Below are 10357 nucleotides of genomic sequence, written 5' to 3'. Positions count from 1 at the left end.
TCATCTACATCACCATTATCATCATCTACATCACCATTATCATCATCTACATCAACATTATCGTCATCTACATCACCATTATCATCATCACCACTACAACCACCATAATTCTGTTGTTGTATTCAAGACTTCATGAAACCAGTAAGAAAGAAGACAATGAGTATAAACCATGTTTACCTCTGTATGCCAATGTTTATAATATTATGATATGATATGATTCACGACAATGACCAAACAAAACTCCACTCTAGCAAAACCCATCAGCCAGTTTACGTTATAGTTATAATTATATAATGTATATCATCACCATTACCTTATGCTGTTCAAATAAAAATAATAACAAGAAATCCTCGTGAGTTTTACCTTTTGTCATTTATTTGATTTAACATTTCATAAACGTCTTCTTCAGTGGCGTGGCATGCTTCCAGTATAGGGTGGTGCCAGAATCAGAAGAAAATAACTTTAAAAACATGCTACATTTGTAAATACAAAAGAAAGATAAAAAATTAAAGAAGACACTTCCTCAAATAAGTTAGAAGCGATATTATATATCAATTCTCAGTTTGTTTGTTTTTTTCTTAAGATGCTGTAATCCATTTTAAAAGATGGATGCGTTGCCAAGCAATAAATCAACCAGTATAGCCACGCCCCTGGTCTTCTTTATATTCATGAAACAATACACATCACAAGTCACAGAATCCTTATTCGTCTTCAATCACCGATGTCAACAATTATAACGCGGAAATTTAAAATACGAGAAAAATGAAAAAGCAAATATAGATAGAATCATTCATCAGACAATCATTTTTTTTAGCCTGCTATGATTATTTTTCTCCATTGTTTTGTTTTTTGTTTTGAGAAAAGATTTTGTTTTGTTTTATGTTTTGAGAGGTTTTGAGAGAGAGATTTTGTTTTGATTTTTGTTTTGAGAGAGATTTCGTTCTCTTTTTTTGTTTTCAGAGGTTTTGAGAGAGAGATTTCTCGCAGCCATTGACAATTGTCATTGAAGTAGTATTGAAAGGTACTGTAGGGCAGTCCTAGGGTTTTTTAGTTGTTTTGGGGTTTTTTTTTTTTTTTTTTTTGTTTTTGTTTATTATTAGTGTTATTTATAGTTATAGGTCGTAGTGAAAGTCCGTGGGTTTGTTGGTTAAATGTACTATGTTTTATTAGTTTATTTTAGGGTTAGTTGAAAGAATACTTGGGTTACTTCCCTTAGCTCAAAGAATGTGCAGAGGGCCTCCCCTATTTACTACTACTACTACTACTACTACTACTACTACTACTACTACTACTACTACTACTACTACTACTACTACTACAACAACTACAATTACTATTACTACTACCACCATCCTAGACTGTAAATAACCATCATATCTGGAATGGTGAAACAAAAGGAAAGCAAGAAGTATAAATGGACTCAATGGTTAAACAAAAGGAAAGTAATTAAGAGTAACTGGGACTAATGGCATAATACTAGCACCATTGTAACCATATTATTCCCTTGATATCAGACGTTTGACTGTCTTTTAAGACATTACTATTGCTCAAAATATTGTTCCTAAAGTTTGAGGTTTTATCCGTAAAATGTCCCTGAAATTTGAAATTATGACTGCCCGTAATCCGAACCACCAATACTACCACAACCATAATCATTCCAACCACTACTACAACATTTGATATGGAGTTGCACTGACATGTAATAATAATAATAATAATAATAATAATAATAATAATATAATAATAATAATAATAATAATAATAATAATAATGATATAATAATAATAATAATAATAATAATAATAATAATAATAATAATAATAATAATAATAATAATAATAATAATAATAATAAATACTGTCATGTAAGCTCAAGTATTTGCACGTTTTTTATATCAAAATATAAAATACGTGTTAATCATAATCTCATACTCATAATAACTTAGGTAAGACTTAATTCAATTCATTGTGTAAATCTCTTTAAGCTAGATTATCGTGTAAATGTTTAGGCGTTGGTTGTTTTGATATGTCTGTATTTGAACTGAGCAAAATGAAATAAAAAACGTGTTATTTTCCCAGTCTACGTCTGGCACACGGACATTTCACATTATTATGTAAACAATTTTATCGGCCCAGCCCACCGTTCAATACATCCAAATGTCACAATAACATGTAAACAACTTCGACACACACACACACACACACACACACACACACACTGACAATTGTAACATCAATAACGTAAATAAGTTCCCGGTATTAATCCTCATGCGGAAATTTGTCTTAGGGTTTATTCAAGGGGAAGACTGGAATAACCCATGTGTCAGCCGTAGCACAGCGCCGCAAATTGAACTAGGGAGATGTGGCTTGCTGACGGCCTCATAGCACCGTGGATATTCGAACTACGAATGTATTTTTCAGGTAAGATTCAAAGACCATACCGTTCAGCCACACTACCAGCTCCGACCCTCATCAAACGTCATAGCAATGTACGGTTTCCTCGAAAGTTTTTTCATGTCCCAAGGAGTTCAAGGAAAACGTGCTGGAGTGTATTTCATTCTTGAGCACCTACTCGTTTGCTTCATATGAACCCTGTGACTTTTGATATTTTCCTTTTCAATGGTGCTAGAACGACCTAAACTTTAATAATATTGAGCTTTTATATAGCGCAATATCCACTTAACGTGCTCAAAGCGCTTTACAAGGGGTCCCTGGTCAACAGCAACATTTAACACGTAGGACGAGACATGACGCCTGTTAGGCGATATTACAATTTTTCGGACAAAGACAACGCTGTTAACGGCCAGGTACTCATTTTACACCTGAGTACGGTGAGAGAATGTGAGTAAAGAGTCTTTTCCAAGGACTCAACTATGCGTCGAGCGAGGCTCGAACCCAGGACCTTCCGATCCGAAAGCGAGTGTCATACCACTAGACCACATAGCCGCAATCTCCTTAAATAACCTCTTACAACAAACAAACCTATTGGTAGAAATCCCGTAGCAGCATCAGTATGGGATATTTGATTGATTGCTGCAAGTACTGCAAGGATGTTTGTTCTTGGGTTCACGTTGATCCCTATTGTACTTGTACCCTTTGTCCTTTTCTAATGAGCTTGACTGCCCTCTTGGTCTAAATCTCTTCTGTTACTGTTATTCTCTTTAGTACTGATGCTAAAGGGCATCCCTACCACCACTATTACAACCATCACTGCAGCTTCATCATCATCACTACTAAAACTGCCACCACATCATTATCACTAGCACAACTACAACTGCAATCGTCACCAATTCATCATCGTCATTACATCAATCACATCATCATCATCATCATCATCATCATCATCATCATCATCATCATCATGACCACCACTACTACAACCACCACACCACTATCCCTAACATCACTACTAGTAGTGTTACAACCAGCACATCTCAATCCCTACCACCACTGCTATAACAGCCACCGCCATATCACCATCCCTTATACTATTATAAGCCTGTCTGGGTGGGGTTCCCGACCTATGGTAATGAAGTAGGCATGAGGTCAGGTCGACGCAAAAAAAATAAAAAGGCCAATGTTATGTAAGCAACCTTTTCATCCGTTATTGCGTAGCTTGACACCCCTGTCTCGTTGGAGTGTGCATTGTGCATATTCATACATCACTCTCTCACTATGCTCATGGCTGTTGAATAGCCAGCATCGTGGGAGGAAATCTCTCTCTCTCTCTCTCTCTCTCTCTCTCTCTCTCTCTCTCTCTCTCTCTCTCAATACACACATCCGCACACTCTCATATATCTCTCATGGGTGGGGTTCCTGATCTCCCATAGTGGGCAGCCTTCTATTCCCATATATCTGTTTTCCAATTTGCTGTCTGTCTTTGTCTTGGAATGAGATTACTTGGTTTTGTCCTGGCCCTGGCTGGATCCCCTGACTAAGAGAGAGACAGTCAAATGTATAGATAGAGTTTTGGGAGAGGATATTTTTTTCCTCGTAAATCATCTCTGTCATACACTGTAATATGTTTTGTTAACATATTATGTATGCTTTATAAACATTTGAGCGTATTCCTCTTAGTGGGGGCCTGTGCTTGTGTCTGGATGAGACTTTTAGGTGATCTCAAACTAAGTACTTTGATAATTTGCTCTTGGAATTTACATCTGTTTCCTATTTGAACCAATTCCCCTTTGTCTTCCCTTTTCCTGGGTCCTTTAATTGTAATTCTATAACTTTTACTATCTCATTTTCTTCTGAGCCATACTGCCCCCCCCCCTCCCCCCCCCCCCCCCCCCCCTCCCCTCCCTCTCATCAAACGTCATGACAATGTACGGTTTCCTCGAACGTTTTTGCATGTCCCGAGGAGTACGAAGTGTTGGAGTGTAGTTTGCAAACCTTGAACTTATGGACGCATCTGATTGTTACTTTGGATGATCGGATATAGCAGTAATTTTGTCCTGAACTGTTAATTCCTGCAACATCCGGTTTCCACTGTAACCTGCATCATGTTACAAGTCTTGCAAGCCTCTCTGACAGTGTAAATCACCTTTCACTGTCTTCTACGTCACACGAAGACCGAAAAAACCGATGAAGTAGATTCACTTTTCGGTGAAAGTCGACTTTGGATGATCCAATCCGAAGTCTGAGACTGGAACTGAAGCAGGTGATGCATCTTGAATTTTGGATTGACTGTAATGGTTTACTGTCCAGTATAGGGGATCAATTTTTAGGACTGGCTAGGACGGATTAACTTCAATAGCCTGTGATCGAAGACGTAGGCTAATGTATTAGATAATCCATATCCTGTGAGGAAGTGAACAGGAATAAATTGGAACCGAGCTAATTTTTATTTTGATGAAACTAAACCATTTTCTGAGACTGGTTAAAAATACCGCCATGTGGAAAATAAATTACAGAAAGTTTAAATTTGATATATACATACCTTATGAGCATTATTTTCCTCTTTGTCTTTGTTAAAGGGAAATAGTCGAGAAAAATCTTATTATTTCCATTTGATAAAGACAAAGAGGGGTAAAAGATGACACTAGAATAGACGCTGGTTGTTAACGATACAAAGACGATATAAGCTTTAGTTTTTGTCATACTTAATTTGTAACCACCTGGTCGTATCTCTTTTGATGAAGATCCGGTGGCAGTGTCGGTGTGGAACTTTTGGAGCCAGAAGTATATATTGAATTACTCTTGGATCTTTTTCTGACTCAAGAGAAATAGTCCCTTCTGCTCTACATTTAACTGGCTTGATATAATTCTTTGGATACTCTATCGTCTCTCTCTCTCTCTCTCTCTCTCTTTCTTTCTCTTTCTCTCTCTCTCTCTCTCGCTCTCTCTCTCTCTCTCTCTCTCTCTTTCTCTCTCTCAAGAAAATAATTCGGATAGAACTCCGGAAAACCATGTGGTCTTATTTATTATAAACCAAGAAAAGTAAGTCATATGGAAGACCCAATTGTATAAGAAGGTAACAAGGTAGCAAGGACTGGGTGTAGATACAACCGGCCGAGGCAGTCAATGCTCTTCCGTCCCATTGGAAATTTCGCTCACAAATCCATAAACTATTTTATTAGTGGATATTCATTTTTTTTCAAATCAGCATTCAGTCCTAGCTGAAAGTTTTTTTTTTCAAACATCTGTTCTAAATAAAAGAGGGAGAAATATTCATTTGTACTAATGTAAATTGGCAGTTAATTTAATTTTAAAGGTAAGTTTTCAGAATTTAGTTTCTTGGATGAATGAATGAATGAATGAATGAATGAATGAATGAATGAATGAATTTATATAGCGCCTAGATCCACAATGTGATCAGAGGCGCTTTACAATGCAAATAAAACACAACAATAAATTGATAATTTAAGCATAAAATCTATCATATTGGAATAGCATTAATCAATTTGTAATTTAATTACCACGCACTGTGCTACGAGATGAAAATTTAGCATATCTATAACATGTAGGCCTAATAGAAATGTTAAACATCAAATGATTTTCTAAAGAGATGTGTTTTAAGTTTTTTTTTAAATTTTCCAATTTCGGACATTTTTTGAGGGATGAAGGCAGTTGGTTCCATAAGACGGGTTCCGACTGGCTAAAAGATCTCTCACTAAAAGACGATCTACAGCGAGGAACCTGGAAGAGATCATGACCACTGGATCTAAGTTCTCTCTCCGGCACATAGAGATTAACCATGTTTTGTAGGTATACAGGAGCTGTCTTATTAAAACATTTAAAAGCATAGCATAGAATTTTGAACATAATTCGGCTGTTAACAGGGAGCCAATGCAAAGATATTAAAATCGGGGTTACATGCTCTTTCACCCCATAACCAAGTCACCATTCTAGCAGCTCTATTTTCCATTTTCTGAAGCTGTCTAATTATATATTTTGGTGACGATTGTAACAGGGCGTTACAGTAATCTATTCGGTTAAGTACAATTTAATGTAACTTAATGGTAGGAATTGCCTCAGCGTCATTCGATTGAATATCTATAGTCCTTCGTGTGTAAACTACACTTTTTTGTTACTGAATACAAGAAAGATTTTAGAAACATACAATTACCAAGTTTCTCATAACTTTATTCAATGAGAGCCAAATAGAAAAGATTTTAAAAATTAAAAACCAAAAAAAAAAAAAAAAAAGACATTATACAATATGGGCAAATGATGTTACCTGCCATGTACCCATTTTACACCTGAGTGTAGTGAGAGAATGTGAGTAAAGACCTTTCTCCAAAGACAACTTCGCGCCACCGACACCGCCACCGGGACTCGAACTAGGGGCTATCGGTCCGGATTCAAATGCCTTACCATACAATCAAAAAGCCGAAAATTTAGATGTCATTTTACTGGGAAAGAGGATTCATTCCACCCTGCAAAATATTTTTTAACAAACTATCAATCCTATCCACCACCCCCTTAACTCTATCAGTAACAAATACATACATACACGATTTTATAATAAATAATTGCCTTTGATCTCCATCTGTTCTTTATGAGACTCAATAAAAACATCAATATTCTGTCAATATGGCGTGTTTTGTATGCATAAAGAAAGACGCGTTCGATCAAGTGTACGCCTGCAGGCATTGTAATTCAATATGACTTTTATCTGGAACTCTGATTTGTACAAGTATAGATAAAGTTTAGCAATCAATTAAAAAGCAATATTCCTTCATGGAATGCCTAGGCGACGATAGCTTATGATGGCGTGGCGGAAGGGCATATTTTTTTTTTATTTCTTAAAAAAAGTAATATAGATGAATCATGTTCCTTAGGGTAATTGTATGGGTTTTTAACCTATAATTTATAGCTTTTGAATTTCGTAATCTGTGCAGGGACGGCTGGTAATAATGGGCAGGGTGGGCAAATACCAGCCTGTTTTTTCAAGTTATATGCTGTATTACCAGGTCCGAAATAATCAAATTTAAATTAGATAATTTCAAAAGTTACTACTTAAACTTGATACTTCGTACTGAAATAAATTTGTGTGTATTTTTGATAGATTGCGAATCACCATGCACCCCGTAATGCATAAAGCAGGATACTTTTTCTTGTTCTTTTTATCATCCCCCCCCCCCCCCCGCCCTAACCACTCCACTCCACTCCGCCCACATCGTCATCTCATCGTCACGTCGTCTGACGGTGAACTAACTCAGATTTTTGCTGTCTGGCCTCTCTAGTACTAGGTCGGGCTAATTCAAATGCGCCCACCTTATTAACTAGTGAACACTAAATAGAGATTTTGGCAAACGAACTTTTTCTTATTTATTGCCTTACTTGTGCTTGGAAGGTTCCAGTATTGAATTAAATTTATTAATTTACTAATATTATATCAATTTAGTATTAATTTGTGTTGTTTTTATATATTTGTTTATCCATTTAAATTATTTCTTTTTTTCCCCTCGTTTTCTTTAGTGTTTCTCAAAACTCATTTATTTAAATTGTTTTCTTATTTGTTTGTTGTTGTTGTTGTTTTTTATTGTTTTTTTAAAACAAATTAATTTGTTAGTTTTTTTTTAATTCTTAAAGTAATTACCGCTGTATTTTTATTCCCAGACTAAATAATTTTACAAAACAATGTAATTTTCTATTGTATTCCCTCTAATAAAACAAAACACTTTTATTCAAAAGTCACGACAAAATAAATATATAAAATACAACCACCATTTCGGTTTTCTCAACAATTGAATTAGTATACGAGAAATACTCTTCTTAGTAAGGAGAGAGCTGAATTCTAACTAAGTTATAGAGGAAATAAATACGTTTAAAAGTTAGGGTGGGCAGATTCCGTACTTGCCCGTCCTGAAGCTAATACATACATAAGATAGTTCGCGATGAAGAGGCGGGAAGCTAGGGGTTGGTTGGATAAGGAGCAAAGATAACACGGTCGTTATTGTTATAGTCAAACGAATACATGAGGAGAGATTGGTAACATTATTTTGTCTTAATTGTATTGTATGAATTATTGGCGAAAGCCTAAGATTAAATAAACTTTGTTTTTGTTTGTCTTATTTTGACTATGGAACTGATACTTGTCATAGCAGACCTGCCTACTTTAAATAGGAAAATAAAAATCGTAGTTTTCAGGGCTAATAAAATCGTATATATATTTTAACTACCCTTAAAAAAAAATCACCGGATTTTTGTCTGTTTTGATAGATATCAAATTTTTAAAAACGAGAAAAAATAATTGGAAACGTAATAATGATGGTGATGGTGGTATAGTGGTAGCGGTGGTGGTAGTAGTAATGATGATGGTAATATTATTATTATTATTATTATTATTATTATTATTATTATTATTATTATTATTATTATTATTGTACGTATTGGTGGTATTACTATTGTTGTATTTTTTGGTGGTTATTAATGGTATCAGTTTATTGTTTGGTTCCATTTACCATTTTTTTCCCACTTTCATGTATGTGTGGTCATCAAATTGTATGATTTATTGGCGAAAGCCTAAGATTGAATAAACTTTGTAATATCGTATGGTAACCATCATTGTCGACGACATCGTCGTTGTCATCATCATCATCATCATCATCATCATCATCATCATCATCATCATCATCATCATCATCATCATCATCATCATCATCATCATCATTAACAACAACAATATTAACAACAAGTACAACAATAGCAATAAAAACAATATCAACATCATCATACAATTTCCGTCATCGTCTCCACAACTATCATTCTAACCAACAGCACCACCAAAACCACTACCATAATTACATCCTCCCTCACCGCCTCGTCTTCCTCCTCCTCCTCCACCACCCCACCACCACCGCTACCACTATTCCAACCACTACCACCATCGGCACAATCATTCTAACCACCAAGACAGCCTTAAAAATGATACAATTTGAGCTCTGAATTAAACTCGAGTCATCTCGCTGTTGTTGCTTCTCGATGAAAACGTTAAGGTTACTACGTACTACTGAAAACCAGAAATATGTAACAAAAATATTAATATCGCCGTTGAGGGATTAAAGCATCTCTTTAATTTTTCGAGTGAACGAAATGGGCTTGTATTGCCAAGGTGTTGTCGCATTATGTCTCGTCGCTTAATTTTTTTGTTGTATTCTCTTTCGTGATTCATTTTTGATTACGTTTGGAATAATTAGAATCTACTGGTATTGTCATTTCATTGTGAATGTGATTATTTGTGGTTGAAATATTTTTTTGTTTAAAGGTGAAAAAAATAATTTTAAAAAATTTAATTAAAGAAGTAAAAAAAAAAAAAAAAACAAAAAAAAAATCTATATAATATATATATATATATATGACCGAATCATCTTTGCCCCACCACTGTAAATAGGCTAGAACCGCCACTGAGTCTGTGTATCAATTTTTACAGTTCTTTTATTTGATATTTCTTTTATGTAATTACAATGCAAACAGCAATTTGCTATTGAAACGCAAAACATTTCCTATATCATTATAATATTCGTCAAATCGATGTCCCTAAGGGGGTGTAAACTCACCTATTTTTATCCATACACTATATACTAATGACTTTAATCCTTTCATCCAAACTGTCAAATTATAACTAAATACACTGGCGGCGACACAGCAATTGTAGGTATTCTCAACCATTTTGACGATAGCCTAAAGAAATGTTTTGAACAGATTGATTTATTCTTTAATAAATGGTGCTATGTTAATATGCTTCACTTAAACATCACAAAGAATAAAGAACAGATTTATTAATTTCACCTAGATAATAAGAACAAAATGAACAAGTGAAAATGATTATCTAAGCGAGGAGGTATCTAGAGATAATTAATACCTCGCAGTATTTATTATTAACACATTTCTCACTTTCAACAAAAACAGAT

Source organism: Berghia stephanieae, chromosome 5, assembly GCF_034508935.2.
Source record: "Berghia stephanieae isolate SIO BIC M18660-M18661 chromosome 5, UCSD_Bste_1.3, whole genome shotgun sequence".
NCBI classification, from domain to species: Eukaryota; Metazoa; Mollusca; class Gastropoda; order Nudibranchia; family Aeolidiidae; genus Berghia; species Berghia stephanieae.
Note: the sequence above shows the minus strand (reverse complement) of the source record.